Consider the following 17,207-nt stretch of genomic DNA (forward strand, 5'->3'; position numbering starts at 1 on the left):
CACTACGTCAAGGTCGTTATCCAGAAAAAGGCGGCTAAGTTGGTACTGCCTGCGCCTGGCCGCCAAGCCCCGTACATTCAGCGTGGCGACACGTAGGGCTGTATCGAGATTACCTGCCCTTTCTGAGCGAGTAGAACGGAGCTGCTTGGTGCTCACCTCGGCTCTTTGAGAGGCGCCTAAAGACTCACTGTCCCGAAGCGCTGGCCGACCATTTTCGCCAGCCGAAAAGTCCAAGGCGCTACAGGAGGTCTCCGTCTCGGCCACGTCGTGTTTACGTCCCTCTAGACTTCCGAGTGCCTTGCAAAGCGCGAGGCCTCACTACTGCTTGGGCGGCGTCATCATCGGACTTCGGTCCGGTGGTATTTTGGGCTTGGGTCTCAGGCTTGACCGCCGCGTCAGAGGCGCCTTTGGGTGCGGCTCATCGGGGGCAGCCGCTCCGGAGTTCTGGCTGGCTTTTTCACTAAGTTCTCGGGCCCGCTTGGGGACCGGGGCCGTGGGGACCTCTGTCTCGACGTCCTTAGGTTCAACCTTGTCAGTATGCGGCGTCTCGATAGCTGAAGACTTCGCCAAGCCGACGTTTTCCACACTCGGTGCACCGCCCGCCGACGTCCACGCAGGTAGCCTACCGCGGTCACCGTCGCTTCGGCTTTCGTCACTCCTCCCCAAAGGGCCAAGGGGCGCTGGTGCCTGCTCGGGTAGCTGACTCGCTCCTCCGCTGGCAGCTTCCTCGGCGTCAGCCACGTCCATGAGGTGCTTCGAAATATCGTCGTTCCTCACGGGCCCTGCAACGCTCGCGTAAGTGCGGACGCATTGGCTCTCACTGTGGCCGAAACGTCTGTAGGACGCACAGCGTGGTACTCTGCACTCCCGGTGTATATGGCCCTTGCCCTTACACCGAAGGCAAAGCGGCGCCCTGCCCGGCACCACCACCAACACCAGGTCACCAGCGATGCGCAGCTGGTGAGGGATGTCCTCCACCGTGACGCCGGCTACCAGCTTGAGGGTCACCGAGCGTGTCGTCGACCCGATGTCCATACAGCCTGGCACGTGCCACTTGTCTCTTGTGATCCCCGTCACCCTCCCAAAGGGCGCCAGGGCCACACGCACTTATTCATCTTGGACGTGGTGGAGCAGCCAGTGGAGCTTGAGTCGCGTGTCCTGGTTATTCGGGTCATCCACGACGCAGCAGCCTTCCTTGACTGTGAAGCCGTCGGCTGCGAGCAACTTCTTCTTGCCCTCGGCGCTCCTGAAGGTAGCAGCCCACACGTGGTTGTACTGGTACGCCCCCAAGGCGAGCACTTCAGAGGGAAGTGCCGCACGGGCCAAGGCGTCTCGGAAATGTTCCATGCGGTAGGGCCGGGCTCGCACATCGGCGTGTAAAAAAATCGTGTTCTGGACAGACGAGCCAGTAGGCAGCGTAGGCATTATCCCTTCGTAGTCCTGCGATGCAGAGTCAGCGTTCCTGCTTCCGCGGCCAGAAAGGGCCGCTGATACCGCTCCGACGGAGCGTCCGAAGCTCCGACGGAGCTTCGGACGGAGTACGTCCGATCTGCTCGGCAGCCGGAAGTCGAGTGGCCTGTGCTACGCCATCGCTTAGGAAACTCGATTCGACCATTCGTTTTATACGAGCTTAGCGGAGCGCGTATAGCTATTTCCGTCCGAAGTGCACTTCGGATTGCGTATAGCTTTACTCTTTCTAGAAAGCTCAAATTCCGAGGTGGCAATCTTGGATGGCTATGAAACGGTTCACAAGCCGAGGTGGCCATCTTGCAATATCTTTGAAACGGTTCACAAATCCTTAAAATGAATGTAATTCATGACATCAAAAATCAGGAAACGTGTGCACCCGTTCTTTGTTTGTTTTTTCCCCTTTTGAAATTTGCGTTTTTCGGGCAAAAGGTGCATTCGTTTAAAAACGGGACCACATGTACTGTAAGCATGTTTCAAAGAAACGCCCTCGATGTCTGAACCTTTCGGGACGACTGTATACACTTTAATTCACAAAACCTATGCGACTCCGTTGAAGCTAGAGAGCAAGCATGCATGCTACGATGGACAGCCCTGGCTTCCACGGACGAACGCGAGCAGCCCCGACACAGTGGTAAGGCCAATAGCTCATGCCAGATAGAAAGGTATAAACTTTCTAGCCCAAACCTCTCGAACCGAGTCAGGAGCATTTTAGTATTGCAGCGCGAGATTCCGACATTGAGCGCATCGCTCTAAATAATGCTTCGGCTGCATATGCAATTAAGCCTTCAGCATGTTATGCAAAGCACTTGTACATCACTCGTCGTACTTCAATTCTACTCACCTGCCATGTAGAGTACTTCCGCGTCGTAGAACGATCCTGTTGTTCGCGCGTTTCCGGCCCAGTAGACCTGGTACACCTTGTCGTCTTCAACTACACCGCTAAAGTCCCTTACGTCGTCGGAACTCACAACAGGCTGAGTCGTGTCGAGTATAAATTCTACTAAAACATAAGACATTGTAGAGTCCGGGCAGGATTGACAGCTCGGAGCAAGCGGGCAAACAAAACGAGTCGAGAGCGTTCGTTCATGGAAGCTCGGCGAAGCCTCTATGGGCGAAGCGAAAGTGGCGTGTTCGGCGTTTCGGCGGGCTTCTGATTAAGGTTGTCGGTCGGTTGCGTGTCATATCTCTAACATCAGCGGTTTTATGGGCTCACGTCCCGAAATCGTTTTCTCGTGCATAGATTATTTTTCGTATTCATAGATTTGACGAAATAGTGGTATCCGAACGAACTTTACGTCCTTTGACCGCACGTCTGTCTATACGTGAAAGCTTTTTGACGTACAGTCAGAGACAGTCGATGTACAATCAGAATCGTCACCGAGACATCTTGATGGCATTTCGCGGCGGCCGACTGCCACCAGGAAACCATCAGAAAGCCGACAAGCGGAGTCTGACTGGAGTTTGACTGTCGGTCAGAGTAACTTGTTAGCCAATCAGACATGCTTGACGTACGGTCAGGCACAGTCAGCGGTCCACTAGAAACCATTGACTGCCAAACAGGGTTACATTGATGGATTTTTCATTCGGGGTGGCATATTGTGACAAAGCTTTTTTCTTTGCGAGTCGTATTTGCTTCTGCTTATATACAAAGACCGGAACTTTATTGCCCGAAATGCGCTAATAATATATGTTTCTTGAGTAATTGTAATAGTATGAGGAATTTTCTGTTGCTTACAACTCACCTGATTCATTATCAGTAAATACGCTATTTGCATGACCCATATTTGTTAATGCACTATATTTGACGAGTTAAACTACAGCAAAACAAATGTTTTACAGGTGCAGTGCGCCTGAAGATATTTCTTTGTTGTTTTCTTTGGTTTGCCTTTTGAAAAAAAAACAAAGCAGCAAGGATATCAAGCTGGGCAAGCTGGTTTAGCTAGTTTTTAAGCTGATTAGAGCTGGTTCGAGCTGGTCTAGGTAATAATCGATTTGTTTCAAGCTGGTTCGAGCTGGCACTACAGCTGGGCAAGCTGGTTCTAGCTGGTACTGAAGCTGGTTCAAGCTTGTCAAGCTGGTTCAAACTGGTTCGAGCTGGCAGTGCAGATGAGCAAGCTGATACTTGAGCTGGTTCAAGGTTGTCATGCTGGTTCGAGCTGGTTCTAAATCTGGCCGAAGCTGGTTCAAGCTGGTCTTGCTAAGAGCGCGCACGCCAAGATCGCTAAGACCTTGTCGAATTGGCATCGCCAGGAGCGCGCGCCAAGTTCGGCTAGGGTGGGGACGATGCCACGTCCTGTTCTTTGTCCTCTCGTTTTTGTTAGACGACCGGGCGCTTCAGGCACGCTGCGATCTTCCTTTGTGTGCGAGAAGAGAGAGACAGAGTGGTGGGAACGGAAAATTTTAGACACGTTTGGCTATCTTGGGTAGATTTTCGAAGGGACGGCTGCGTGCGCGTTGTTTAAAGACTACTTGAACGGCGGTGCAGGCGAAGCGGGATTTGAGGAGACAGCGAACGGCAGTCCGTTCAGCGCGGGAAGAAATCGGACGCCCCGACTGAGGCGTCATTTCATGTCTTCGAACGTGTGTGTGCTCGTGAATAACGGTAGTGCCGAGGAGTATCGCCAATGCCATCCAAGCCACACAAATTTCCTCGCCTCTGCCGATCACGCAAGAGGCCGCTTCGCCCTTATCACTGTCGGGACCCAGGTTCGCTTCTCTCATCCGTGTAGTATTTTTCTTGTTATTGCCTGTTTTTGGCGTGTGTCTAGTATTTTTCGTCGTGAGAGATAAGCAATCTAGTTTTAATAGCATTGTTTGTTTTGCACAGAGAACCACTATCTGTGCGCCGGTTAGTACTGTGTCAGCGCAGTGGATGTATAGCATCTGAGCTCATGTAAGCAAACCGCGAATACGAAAATAATAAATTAGATGCCGAGCTGGCTTTTCAGAAGAGTTTGGCTTGTTAAGTCCCTGTAATCATTTAAACTGGTTAAAATGGCGGGGAAGTACACTAGCCTAGCCAGCATGGCAGTTCACCCAGCATGACCCAGCATTCGCCCAGCATTCACCCAGCAGGACCCAGCATTCAACCAGCTCGACCAGCACGGCAAGCAGGGCATGCTGGAGCAATAACCCAGCGTGAAGCTGGGATGCTGGGACCAGCTTGTGGTGATTTTTTTTCAATAGGGTAGATTGGCTATTTGACTGTAGGGAAGACATTACCGAGAATAAAGTTTGATTGCTGCCCTCCATCCGATACTTTAATGCGGCTTTAATAATCACTTTTAATGTCAATGGTCATAATAATTTCAGGATAAGGGAATTAAAGGAGAAAAAAAATAAACACAAATCAGACAAATTTCCGACGGTCACCAGTCCCCTAGCTGTGCTTGGAGATGTTTGTTTTCCTTTGCAAAAATACTCCAAAAGCCGGGAGACGTCATAATTAAAACAAGAACACCGACTTGACATAACAGAAAAAACAACTTCATTAGACGTTTCGCCTCCCATGCGGGAGGCATCATCAGTAGTTACACAGCAAATGCAGGGTTCAACCTAAACTCAACACTATTTATCACGAATGTCCGTGTAAGCTTCGTGGAGAGGGCCGCGGTTTTTGTTGCACACGGATGTGTCCCTGCGAAGAAACCACGATTCTAGAAGCTTTCGGGGCCCCCATCTGTCCTCTCTCGCCAAGGTCGTCGCGGCCGGAAAGTCGAAAGAATGCCCCATTGTCCACGCATGGTCCACCAGTTCAGTCTTCAGTCGCGTCGCGTGGGATGCGTACGTGACGTCACGCTTGTGTTCTTTGAGTCTGGTATCTCTCCTCCGTCCGGTTTCACCAATGTAGGACGCTGGGCAGTCACTGCAGGGGATCTTGTAGATAACGCGTCTTTGGACGTTCGCCGGGGTTGGGTCCTTTGGTTTGGAAACGGAATTTCCAATAGTTCTGTATGGCTTGAAAACAGTTCGGATGCCAAAGGGCCTTAAAGCGCGACTAAGAGGTTCGGAGACTCCTTTGACATAGGGGATGCACACTACATTCTTATCTCTTTCCCTTTCGCACGGTTTCACATTTTGTTTCATTTTGTTTTTGACCTCGTCAACAAAACGCCTCGGGTAGTGACGTTTCACCAAAGCTCTCTGTAAATGAGTCATCTCATTTGCGCCATGGAGCTCATTAGATGACACGGTATTTGATCTCTGTACAAACGATCGCACTACTGATTTCTTGTGTTGCACCGGGTGATGGGACAAAAAATCCAAAAAATTATCTGTTTCACATGGTTTGCGGTACACCCCCGTTTCAATCCTGTGGTTCGGCTCGCCTGTCCTTATTACAGATACATCTAGGAAGGGCAATTTGCCCTGCTCTTCTGCCTCGCAAGAAAACTGTATCGCGGGGTGAACACTGTTTAGCTCCCGGTGGAAATCATTAGCATGACTTTTATCTAAAATGACGAAAGTGTCATCCACATATCGGCGGTAAAATTTGACCGGGAACAGAACTTTTTTCAGCACTTTCTCCTCAATATGCTCCATAACGAGATTGGCAACACTGACGGATACCGGGCTCCCCATCGGACACCCGTTCACCTGATGATACGTCTCCCCACGGAAGGCGAAAAAACATTGGTTTAAGCAAAAACGCAAAAGTAAAATTATATCATCAACGTGAAGTGACGTGCGTGCTCTTAGGCTTTGATCATCAAGTAGACGCTCGCGTGCGACATCAATGGCAACATCGTTAGGAACATTAGTGAAAAGGGAAACTACATCAAAAGAAAACATGCCTTCATTCGGAAGGAGGGTCTGGGCGCGGACTAACTGAACGAATTCTTGGGAGTTCTGCACACAAAGACCATTTTTTCCCTGTCACCGGCGCCAGTAGCTCTACCAAATATTTTGACAGGTCGTACGTGGGGCTACCGATAAAGGATACAATCGGGCGGAGAGGACATTCTGGTTTGTGCACTTTAGGTACTTCCTTTGTCCCGGTTGTTCCCCTTTTCCAGAGATTCTTATTGTCATTTTTATTCAACTCGCTTGCACCTTTGCATTAATTTTATTATAATCATAACCTAAAATTATGATTATAATCAACCTTATTAGTGATAGACTGGTGGCAGCTTATTAAAATCAGTTTGCTCTACTGATGTCTAACTCCTGGTTAGCTGAATTGGTAGAGCGCTCCCCTGGAAATAGAGAGGTCCCTGGTTCGATACACGGACCAGGGGGAATTTTTCCGTCGCGCACCAGTCACCTAACTGTGTTTGGGTATTTTTGTTTGTCCTTTAATTGTCCCCTTTGTTCCCCTTCTCCAAAGATTATTATTTCAATTCTTGTCCAGCTGGCTTTCAGCTTTGCATCAATAGCATTATGATCATAATTTTTAAGGTATTCATAGAATCAGTGCCTAAATCGGCATAAAGTTTGACAATATTAGGATATAAATATAATCTAGAAATAATATAATATCAATAAGGCTAGTATTTACATTTTTTTTTTAAATCTTCACTTTGCGGACTCACATTGCAGAGAAAAGGAGTGCTTATGAAACGAGGGGCTTGACAACCTTTGTATATCGTATTATAGGCCCGCAGGCTATGAGTTTGGTTTGTTATACGGTAAGAACGGCGTGGTACAAACGGTTAGGCACAAAGCGCTGACACGAAAAGCCACCTCCTGGATTTGAAAATTCGCCAGTAACTATGCGGAGAGCAAGTCTTCTACTTCTTGCTCACGGGTTTTAGTGACGGCAGAATGATGCCGAGTTCTGATTGGTTTTGAATGGAAGGGTAGTGCGTAGACCTTAATGCTACATGCCTTGAAGTCTACCCACTATTTTTCTAATCAGCGAATTAGAGCTCAGTGTTCCATCATCGCAATGACTTTGAAAGATGCAGACAAACTTCCGCACCGCATTGAAAGAGAGCAACAAGACAGTGGCGTCACGGTGTGGGTCCTAGCTGAAGCAATTTGCATGCACTTCGTGTGTAGACGCTGATCTTAGTTTCTAATCAATGTCAGTTTGTTTAAGAACAGCGCTTTGCAAAACATTCAAGGCCACAGAAGGTGCTAGCTTGTTTTAGGCAAGACCAGGAACTTGATAACACGTCCTTTCCATGCGGTGTTGAAGACAGCAACGATAACCTCAATCCAGGGACGTGAAATCGACATGACGCATCGAGCGAATAGCTATCTGATAAGAGGAGAGATAACTGCTTCTCATGTAAACTTTATTACTTGATGGAAATCCTAATTGCCTTCTCTTATTGATTTTCGGACCATCAAACACAAGCTCTTCAAAGGGGCGTGTCCTGTAAGCTGATAATCTAAAAACAAGACGGCGTGTTGCAGACGTTGCCGCCTAGAGCAGTGGCGCACGGACATAACTGATTTCCAGCTTCGAGGAACTCCTACGGGTCGAATAACGTAGGAACACCTCGAAATATTAACGTTAGACATGAACACGTTCTGGAATGTCAAGCTGCCAAACCACTCATTATCGGAGTCGAGGAACGTGGCCGTGGGAAAGCGCAGACGCGGTCAAAACGATGCGGGTTCAAGTCCTGAGCAGGCAGCCGCAACGCGGACACTGCAGTTTTTGTAGCTTCCAAGGCAGATGAGCGCGACTCTCTTTAGGTGTATCGCGTTCCCAGTTTAATTGTTAATGATACTGTCAGCGGAATCGCAGCTCGTGATTTTTATGGCGAAATGATACTCGATCCGCACTGCTACATTATTACATTGTGCAGTAGACGGCCCATGCTTTATGGAGGGCTCTTAGCAGTCACAGTTCTAATTTACCTCAGTAGCCATCCTTGCCTCCCTTTGTATGCTGTTGCCGGAAGCGTAAGAATTGCACGGCGTTGCGAGTCGTGATTACTTTATTGTTGCTCCGTTGCCAATAGGACGGCGCTATCATCCGATGAAACGCGCTGACGGAACCATGATGAAGCTAGAAGCGTGAACGTTAAAAGCGACCCCTGCGCTTCCTAGTTGTCAGTTACCGTAGACCCTGCTTGTAGGGGAGTGACCCTACGTCGATCTGCTACATGTATCAACCTCCACGTTTCTTCTCTACAAGCGTAGTGCGAAAACTACATTTCGATTTAGCATGCTTGTGTATAAATACAACACGCTGCTGCATTTTCACAGACACGATACAAGGTATACCAGAATATAATTGGGTCGAAAAACAAAGAGGAGAGTAAACCGGAAAACGAAGTGCAGTTGTTATTGTTGTTCTATTTGCACAGACGTTTCTTGTATCATGATACATTTATTATGCAGGAATTTCAGGGTTTTGATTTTTGAAACAGAGTAGAAGAAATACAAGGCTTATATTCCTTAACACAACTGTACAATTAAGTAAGCACACGGTCTTAATTATGTTCCTACCCACTGCTTTGCGCCATTGAATATCATTGTGAAATAGCATAAGACATAGCATTGCTAAATCGCCTGTGCAACATAACCCGCGACTTTATGGTTGATTCAAGAAACACAATAGTCTTAGCGAGAACAAAAGTATTCCACGCTTCGCACTTCCACCGGTGTAGTGGCTTGGATCAATACCGCCTGCCTACAAGGACGTTGTCCTAAATTTTTTAACACAAACAAAAGAGCGAGCAAAGGGCGAAGATTTGACACAAATATGCTTGACCATTCCGCTGGGAATCGCGCCACCCATGGTTGAACAGGAGTGCTATCCGAACACTGACAGCCACCACCTTATCTAAAGTGTGGCCACCGCACACCTTGTAGCGAGCTGAAAGCAGAAATTTAGCTATAAACAAACTGCTCATTTCCATTATTTAAAGTGACTCTGAATGAATGCTTGTCTTCTCAAAAGCATTAAAAAACATCATTTTAGCCTTCTTTAAGAGAAGATGTGAATAACGTATATATGATTTGTCGATCGCTAGCTCCGTACCTTCACCTCTTTGAAGACGTGTGACTCAGATGTGATGATGCGTTCTGAAAAACTGCCATCCGAAATAAAGTTAGTGATTAAGCTTGAGGTTGGTGGCATAATTTTTTTTGTCATATTCAAATTAATTTGAGAACTTCGTTTTAATCAATTTTTGCCTCATGCCGTAGGTATAGACATAAAGTCAACATAAGCCCATGGGTCTGCACCGCCCCCCCCCCCCACCACTCTCACCACAAACCAAATCTGTAGAATATCGTTCATAGAATAGAATAGATAAAGTATAAAGACTTAGAAGATCCTATTAGATATTTAACATTCAGCACAACAGAGAGAATATGTGTTAGAATATAAAAAAGCACCTACGAAGAGAATAATTTACATACGCAAAGTTAGGCGATAATGACACCAAGGAAAAAAGAACGTGTTGACTAATGATTGATAAAATTCTGTGAAAATAAATATGTTAGATAAAGACTAATTTCCACGTTTAGTGCACATGCGAGAAATCATCATCATCATCACCTTTCATTTTTCCTTGAAGGCCCAGGGGACATTGTACAAGGAATTGAACACTTAAAAAAAACACAAATATATAACAACAAAAACACGCTGCAATCTAGTTTCATTTCATTTCATTTATTGTTCTCTCAGGGCCCGAAGGCATTACAGAGAGCAGTGGGTTTTTTTAAACGAAAACATATGAGTATAACGATACATAAGGCAAGACATAAAACAAAAGTTATTGAACATCAAAAAACTTAGTAATGGCAATTTTAAAATCAGTGGCATCAGTTATCGAGACTATGGGTGCAGGAAGGCGATTCCAATCTATTGAGGTCTGAGGGAGAAAGGAGGCATTGAAAGATGGTGTGTTACACTGGGGGACGCCCACTTTTAGATGGTGATTAGTTCGTAGCGAAATATAAGATGGTTCTAAGAATAATGTTTGACGAAGTGTTTGATTAGAGTGAAAAATCTTCCGAAAAAGACAAAGCCGGGATATTTTCCTGCGAAGAGAGAGGTTAGGCAAGGAAAGGGATGCTTTCATAGATGTGACGCTGGATGTGCGATGATAGTTCGAGAGGATGAAATGAGCGGAACGATTTTGTATGGACTCAACAGCGGATGAAAGGGTGATACCGGGGTCCCAGATAGAGGCTGCATATTCCAGTTTAGTACGGACTAAAGTCTTATAGATTAGAAGCTTTAATGAAACAGGAGTAAGCGAAAGGTTTCTTTTAAGGTAACCAAGTAAGCGATTTGCGCTATTAGTGACATATTCGACATGTAAATTCCAGGAAAGGTCATTGGTTAGATGCACACCAAGATATTTATAGGAAGTAACAGAAAGTAGGGGGGAGTTAATGATGTTGTAGGATGGACAAGTGTTATTATTCCTGGACACTCTCATAGATCTACATTTAGATGTGTTGAGTTCCATATGCCATTCTGAGCACCATTCTGTGACGTTGTTTACATCAGTTTGAAGAACAGAAATGTCAGAATCGTTAATAATTTCTTTATAAATGACACAGTCGTCAGCGTACAAGCTGATGGAAGAGGAAACGTGCGTATAGGTTACATAGGTTAGTTATAGGTTACAAAAAAATAAGGTGATGGCTGCAGCGAATTTCTTAGTGGCAGATGTGGAAACAATTACCTCAGGCAGTGCGTTCCAATTGTCAGTGGCCAATGGTAAAGTAGACATTTGGTAAGTGACCACTAGCGATGAAATCGGACAGAGTTTCAAGAATAGTTGACACGGGGGAAAATGCGGTAAGGAGGCGATTCCAAACTTTATCTGAGATGATTATTGTAATAAACAATCCGATGAAAACTGAAATACGAGACACCCTACGGCAGTGAGAGTTTGTCAAGGTTCGCTGAATGTCGAAAATCTGATATGCTTTCATAAGCGAAATAGTGGGAACAAGTAAAGCGGAGGGCTCTGCTTTGAACAGAGTTCAGCTTGTTATTTAGGAATTCCTGCCACGGTGACCGTATGGGAGAAACGAATTCTCGTTGAGTTATGACCAATTTAGTAAGAGTTCGTTGTTCTACTGGGAATGTAGCTTGTCTCAGGTTTCGGCGAAGAAATCGAAAGGGCGGTTAGCATCGGCTTTGACTGGTGTTATCTGAGTGGTCAATGACAGGTCTGATGTCAGATGAACTCCCAGGAATTCCTACGGTGAACAAGCAGTTACTGGGTTGCTAGAAATGTGGTAAGAGGAAGATAGGACACGTGAACTGCGGGGAAACGATATCAATTTATATTTATCATAGTTTAAAGCAATTTGCCATTTTCGACACCCCTGAATTATAAGTTTAAGATCGGTCTGCAAGGTCAGTTGATCGTGGCGTGAATGAATCGGTCTGTAGATGACAGAGTCATCGTCAAACAAATGCACTGCAGAAGAAAGGCCATGGCGGAGATCATTAATTTGGATTTAAAAAAGAAGGGGGCCAAAACGGTTTCCTAAGTTACACCAGACGTTACTGTACTTATGGTAGATTTGACATTGTTAATACAAGTGTACTGAGTGCGATTAGGGAGGAATTAAGAAATTCAGTTTACTGCAGCGGGGTGAAGATTAATACCTCTAAGTTTTATTAAAAAAGGTTGATGAGGGACGTTGTTGAATGCTTTATTGAAGTCAAAGATGGCTTTAGTTTGAACATTGGAAATGAAATTTGGGTAAACGTCAGTTAGAAACGCTTTCAGTTGAGTTTCCTATAAGTATGACTTGAGAAATCCGTGCTTGAAAAGGAGGTCATGAACGTCTAGAAAGTTTATTATGCTTGAATAGAGAACATGCTCCTGGAGTTTACATGAAACACCGGTGACCGAGATCGGATGATAGTTGCTGAGTTGTTGGCGATCGCCCATTTTGTGAACGGGTACGACGTTACCAATCTTCCAATCGGATGGAGTTTCTGAGAGTTTAAAGGATTGAGAAAATATGTCGGAGTGGAAAGTGGAAGAAATGTGTTCAGTGTTTAATATTTTCTTAGAGTTAATTTGGTCATCTCCAGAGCTGGAGGACATCTTCAGTTGACCAATCACCTTAAGTACTCCAGTGCGGTCAATTAGAATAGGATTGATAAGAGGGTGAATTGATTGGCACGAGTCGGGTATATATAGCGAGTCCTCGTTCGTAAAGATGGAGCAGAAGAAATTGTTATTAGCAAGAGCGCCTTGCTTATCTGAAAACGGAAGTCTGTCGTCATCTAAAAATTGCAATGAAAGTTAGTGTGCCAGATTGATTATTTCCAAAAAATGTTTCGTTTGGTGGTCACTATGCTGGGAAGGTTGTGACTATAGAATTTGGTTTTGGCGTGGTTAACGGTAGATTTTTAAGCCCTATCGCATTCGTGGTAGGCCGTCTAAGAAGCCATAGTGTTGACAGCCTTAGCCCGCTTATAGTCCTTTTTTCTGTTGGATTGATTATAAATTGTGTTATTGTACCAAGGGTTTGTGTTATCAGATATAGTACGGGTCAGTCGAATGAACGGTTCGATTATGTAAATCGGTTTATTTTTGAAGAGAGTCCAATTTTTCTTCTGGGAAAGCCTTTCTTTGCCAGAAGTGAACTGAGAAAGTATGATAGAAAATCTTCGAGGTTAGAGTTGATAGGTGCGTATAGTCAGCTTTCGCGCAATTGCGAGTCAATTTGTTGTAATGTGGTATACGAGGGGCAGAGACAGAGAGTTAAATAGATGACTAGGGGGTCACTAATGCCAGGTAACTACGTGATGTTACTGAAGAGTGAGGGGTCTCTTCTTAAGCATAAGTCGAGTATATATTGCTGCAGTAATTTGTAGTCCTCGTAGGCTGCGTGATAACATTTGAAAAGCTGAAATCTAAACGAAAGTCTATACATTATTCAGAAAATACGCAACTAGAAAAGACGGCAGACCAGTCAATGTTTGGATGTTAGGGTAATTGAAATTACCAAGAGAGCAACAAAGGCGTTAGAGTGTTTAGATTTTATTTGAGAAAGACACTTAAATTCTTTATCGCTATCTCGTGACATTTTAGCACACACCCACTGCTGCGGGGGCGTTATACCGACGTACACCACACAAACTTCAAGTCGGTAAGGATCGGTATCACCCGAGACGTAATTTCATTTTTTTTCTAGCTAAAGGCACACCTCACCCCCTACTAGCAGATCTATCTCACCTATACACGCGAAAGTTCGGGTACAAAGAAAAAAAGTTCAGTATCAGGCGTATCAGGGCTTAGCTACGTCTCGGCAAGTACAAGAAAATCTGCGTTGCATGCTTGAATCAAAGACGTCACATCATTTATTTTTGGTATCGAGCTTCTGATGTTAGTAAATAAAAACTAATTATAAGAAGGTGTGTAACTGACATCACGGCGTTTCGCAGGTTGATGGAGTGACAGAAAGGGAAGTGGATGTTGGCATTGCTTTGAACTTTGTTTCTTTCACGGCACCTAGGGCGGCGTCAAATACATAAAACTTGACGAAAATAATCCCCGGAGAATGGGAACAAGAGGGACAAAGTAAGAACACAAATCTCCAAACACAGCTAGGTGAAGTGTGTGCGACCGAAAAAAATCCACCTTGTCTGGGTATCGAGCCGGGGACTTCTCCATTTTTCGTGGAGCGGTCGACCAACTGAGCAAACCAGGGCTAGACGTCGGTAGAGCAAACAAATTATATCATCTTCTATCAGTCTAACACCAACAGGGGTTAAGGGCTTGCACCTTTAAGACTATGATGATAATGCAGTTAAATGCAAAGGTGCAAGCGAATTAGACAATAATTACGAAAGTAATCCTTGGAGAAGGGGAGCAAGAGGGACAAAGGACAAACACAATCTCCAAACAGAGGTAAGTGACTGGTGCGTGACCGAAAAAATCCGCCTGCACTGGGTATCGAACCCGGAACCCCTCCAGTTTCGACGAGCTCATAGTGACATTTAAGAAACACTACTACCCTCGGCCGTCGGAGCTTTTCAGCAGGAAGAGATTTCAGCGAAGAGATCAGCAGGTGGGGGATCCAATATGGCGCTACGTCGCAGCTTTCAAGATGCTCGCTGCCGAAGGCAACTCAGGAGTTCTGACGGCCACCCCATCAGCGGTCACAGCTAGCAACAGCACCGCAGGTTCGGCTGGTGAAACACGATCTCCCGCACGACAGCCAGAGCTGAACACAACGTTGATGCCTCTCGAGGTAATGTTGAGGGATCGTTTTTTGTATGCGGCTTGCGCGACAATCATTTACAACAGCGATTATTTGCTGAAGTTGACATGACTTTTGAGAACGCTCATGACATGGCGCTCCAGATGGAGAGCGCCGCACAACATCCAATGGATTTGTAAGCAGAGAAGTATGAAATTCATGAAGTGTGGAAACATATCTTGAAACACAAAAGAATAAAACACAAAGGGACGAACACACACAGACAGGACAGTTCTTTCTATTAGCAACCGGCATTTAAATTGCCTCCTCAATGCGTCAGCGCTTCTCTAAACCATCCCTCGGATAAAAAAAGAAGAAACCCGCAAACACAGAGAAGATAACCCCGTTGAAAAAAAGGGGGAAAAAAAAGAAACAAGATAGTCAAATTAAAATTAAAGGAAAAAAAAAGAAAAAGGAGAGTCTTATTTTCCCAAGAAATAAAGAATAAAACACCGCCGGAAAATAAAAGAAAAGCGCAGAACCAGCTTGTGCTCACCGCTCCAACTCCTCTCACAGAAACTCAAACTCTGCCTCGGTTTACTTAAAGGAGGGTGAGGCATCATGCAAATTATTCCCGGCAATTCTAAAGGACTCCCGGAAGAAAGACTTCTCAGGTAGTTACTATACCCTACGTCCATAACTCCTCTCACCGCTTGAAGACCGTCGCAGCGCGGTATGGTACTTCTGTTGTTTTCTGGTGCGAGACACGCCTAAAACAACTTTGGCAAAAGGTCAATGACAGCAGTGCTCCCAAAGTGTGTTCCATCCAGCACGCCAACATATTTGACCCCTGCGACGAGAAGGTGGTGTATCGTATTTTTTCTACCTGTGGTAATAGGTCCGTCGGACAGACCAGTAAGTGCGTCAACACTCGCCTCCATGAGCACTTTTACGAAGTGACACGCGCGTCTTGTGACTTTCTTTATCTCATTGTGGAGCAAAACCGCATATGTTCGATTTGTGTGCCGGAATCCCATGCTAAGCGAGTCATCGAGAGACACAAGGACACACTGGGATGAGAAATTATTGTGTCTTTTAGGATTGCCAGGGGTGATTTCAACTATCCCTCACCCTCCCTTAGGTTAACGAAGCCAGAGGTTGTGTTTCTGAGAGAAGAGTTGGAGCGGTGAGAACAAGCTGGTTCTACGCTTTTCTTTTCTTTTGCCGGCGGTGTTTTATTCTTCTTTTTCTAAGGGAGATAATAATCTCCTTTTTCGTTTTCTTCCTTTTCTTTTTCTTTTAATTTTAATTTGAGTATCTTGGTTTTTCTTCTTTTCCTTTTTTACACGGGGTTGTCTTCTCTGTTATTGCAGGTTTCTTTCTCGTTTATCAGAGGGTTGGGTTAGGGAAGCGCAGCCCCATTGAGGAGGCATCATAAATGTCGGTTGCTAATTGAAAGAACTGTCCTGTCTCTGTGTGGCCGTCCCTACGTGTTTTATGCTTTCGTGTTTCAAGCCATCAGTGCCAACCCGCTCGGTGTTAATATTGGGAAAGTTAAGACAGCACTTAAGAAAAGCAGACATGTACAAATTACACAAAGAAGGTTGTTAAGTTACAGAGTATTGGCGTCAAAAGTAGTTGGAGTGGAGTAGAAATTACGCATTGGTAATTATAATTGTGTAAACTACTAACTACTGCAAAAAAGTAGCGAGTTACTTTGAAGGTACTTTCGAAGTTACTTTTTATATTTTTGTGCAAGCGAAAGGAACAGCAGTTTTCATCAGTGAGAATTCCTGCGAGCCTGAAATAAATGCAGTCATGTTATGACTTCCAAAATGGTTTATTCGCTCGCAGAAGCAATTATTTTGCAAAGTTGTTATCGGAGAGTTTCACCTTTTCCTTCTAGTGACGTCCCCACTCAAGTTTAACAGACGTCTCACCGTGGCGCTGGATGCAAAGGCAGCGTTCAATGTCAGATGCAGGCTGTGCAGGGTCGGGTAAGCGTGTGTCGGCATCTTTTGTGTCCATGACGAAACATGTGAGGCTTCCCTCGGCTAGAGGGTCTTTTATAACAAACTCTCCTCCTTCTTCCTTTTTTTATTCGGCAAGTTGAGATTGCTATGACTGGCCCCACTTTATCCTCACGACGTTCGGAGAGTTCGCCGAGCGAGTGCACCTGACCATCAAGGGATCAAGACTCGCGCCACGACGATGGGATGATCCGAACGACTGCGTGTCTACGCTTACTGATTACCAGCTGAACGTTAGAAGAAGCGACGAAGAGAGAAAGAAAGAAACACACTGCTGGACTATCAACCCTTTTTTATAGACTTCCTTTTCCTCAACCCAATCCTTAAAAGGGTAGCTTCTTCTTCTTCAGTCAAAGCTTAGACTTAAACTTCCTTTTTTCTTCTCACGAACGGTGGTGTTCTCCACCTCTCCGACTTTTCCCCATCCCAAAAGGGTAGCTTCTACTACTTCAGTCGGACCTTAAACAGAAACATCCTTCTTTTTTTTTTTTTTTTTTTTCCTTCACGATCCGTAAAGTTTTTGTCTTCTTCGACTTTCGGATCTTGAAAAATTTCTTTCTTTTTGTCTTTTATACTTCCGGTGGTGTCACCCTTGTTTTACTCGGTCGGATCTTGGAG

General features: G+C 45.3%; 1 pseudogene; it reads right to left on the minus strand.

The window, feature by feature from the left end:
• Positions 1-318: 318 nt before the first annotated feature.
• On the minus strand, positions 319-1,434 carry LOC120844794 (annotated as a pseudogene).
• Between the last annotated feature and the right edge of the window lie 15,773 nt (positions 1,435-17,207).

The sequence above is a fragment of the Ixodes scapularis genome, unplaced genomic scaffold, assembly GCF_016920785.2.
Source record: "Ixodes scapularis isolate PalLabHiFi unplaced genomic scaffold, ASM1692078v2 PGA_scaffold7__128_contigs__length_106722199, whole genome shotgun sequence".
NCBI classification, from domain to species: Eukaryota; Metazoa; Arthropoda; class Arachnida; order Ixodida; family Ixodidae; genus Ixodes; species Ixodes scapularis.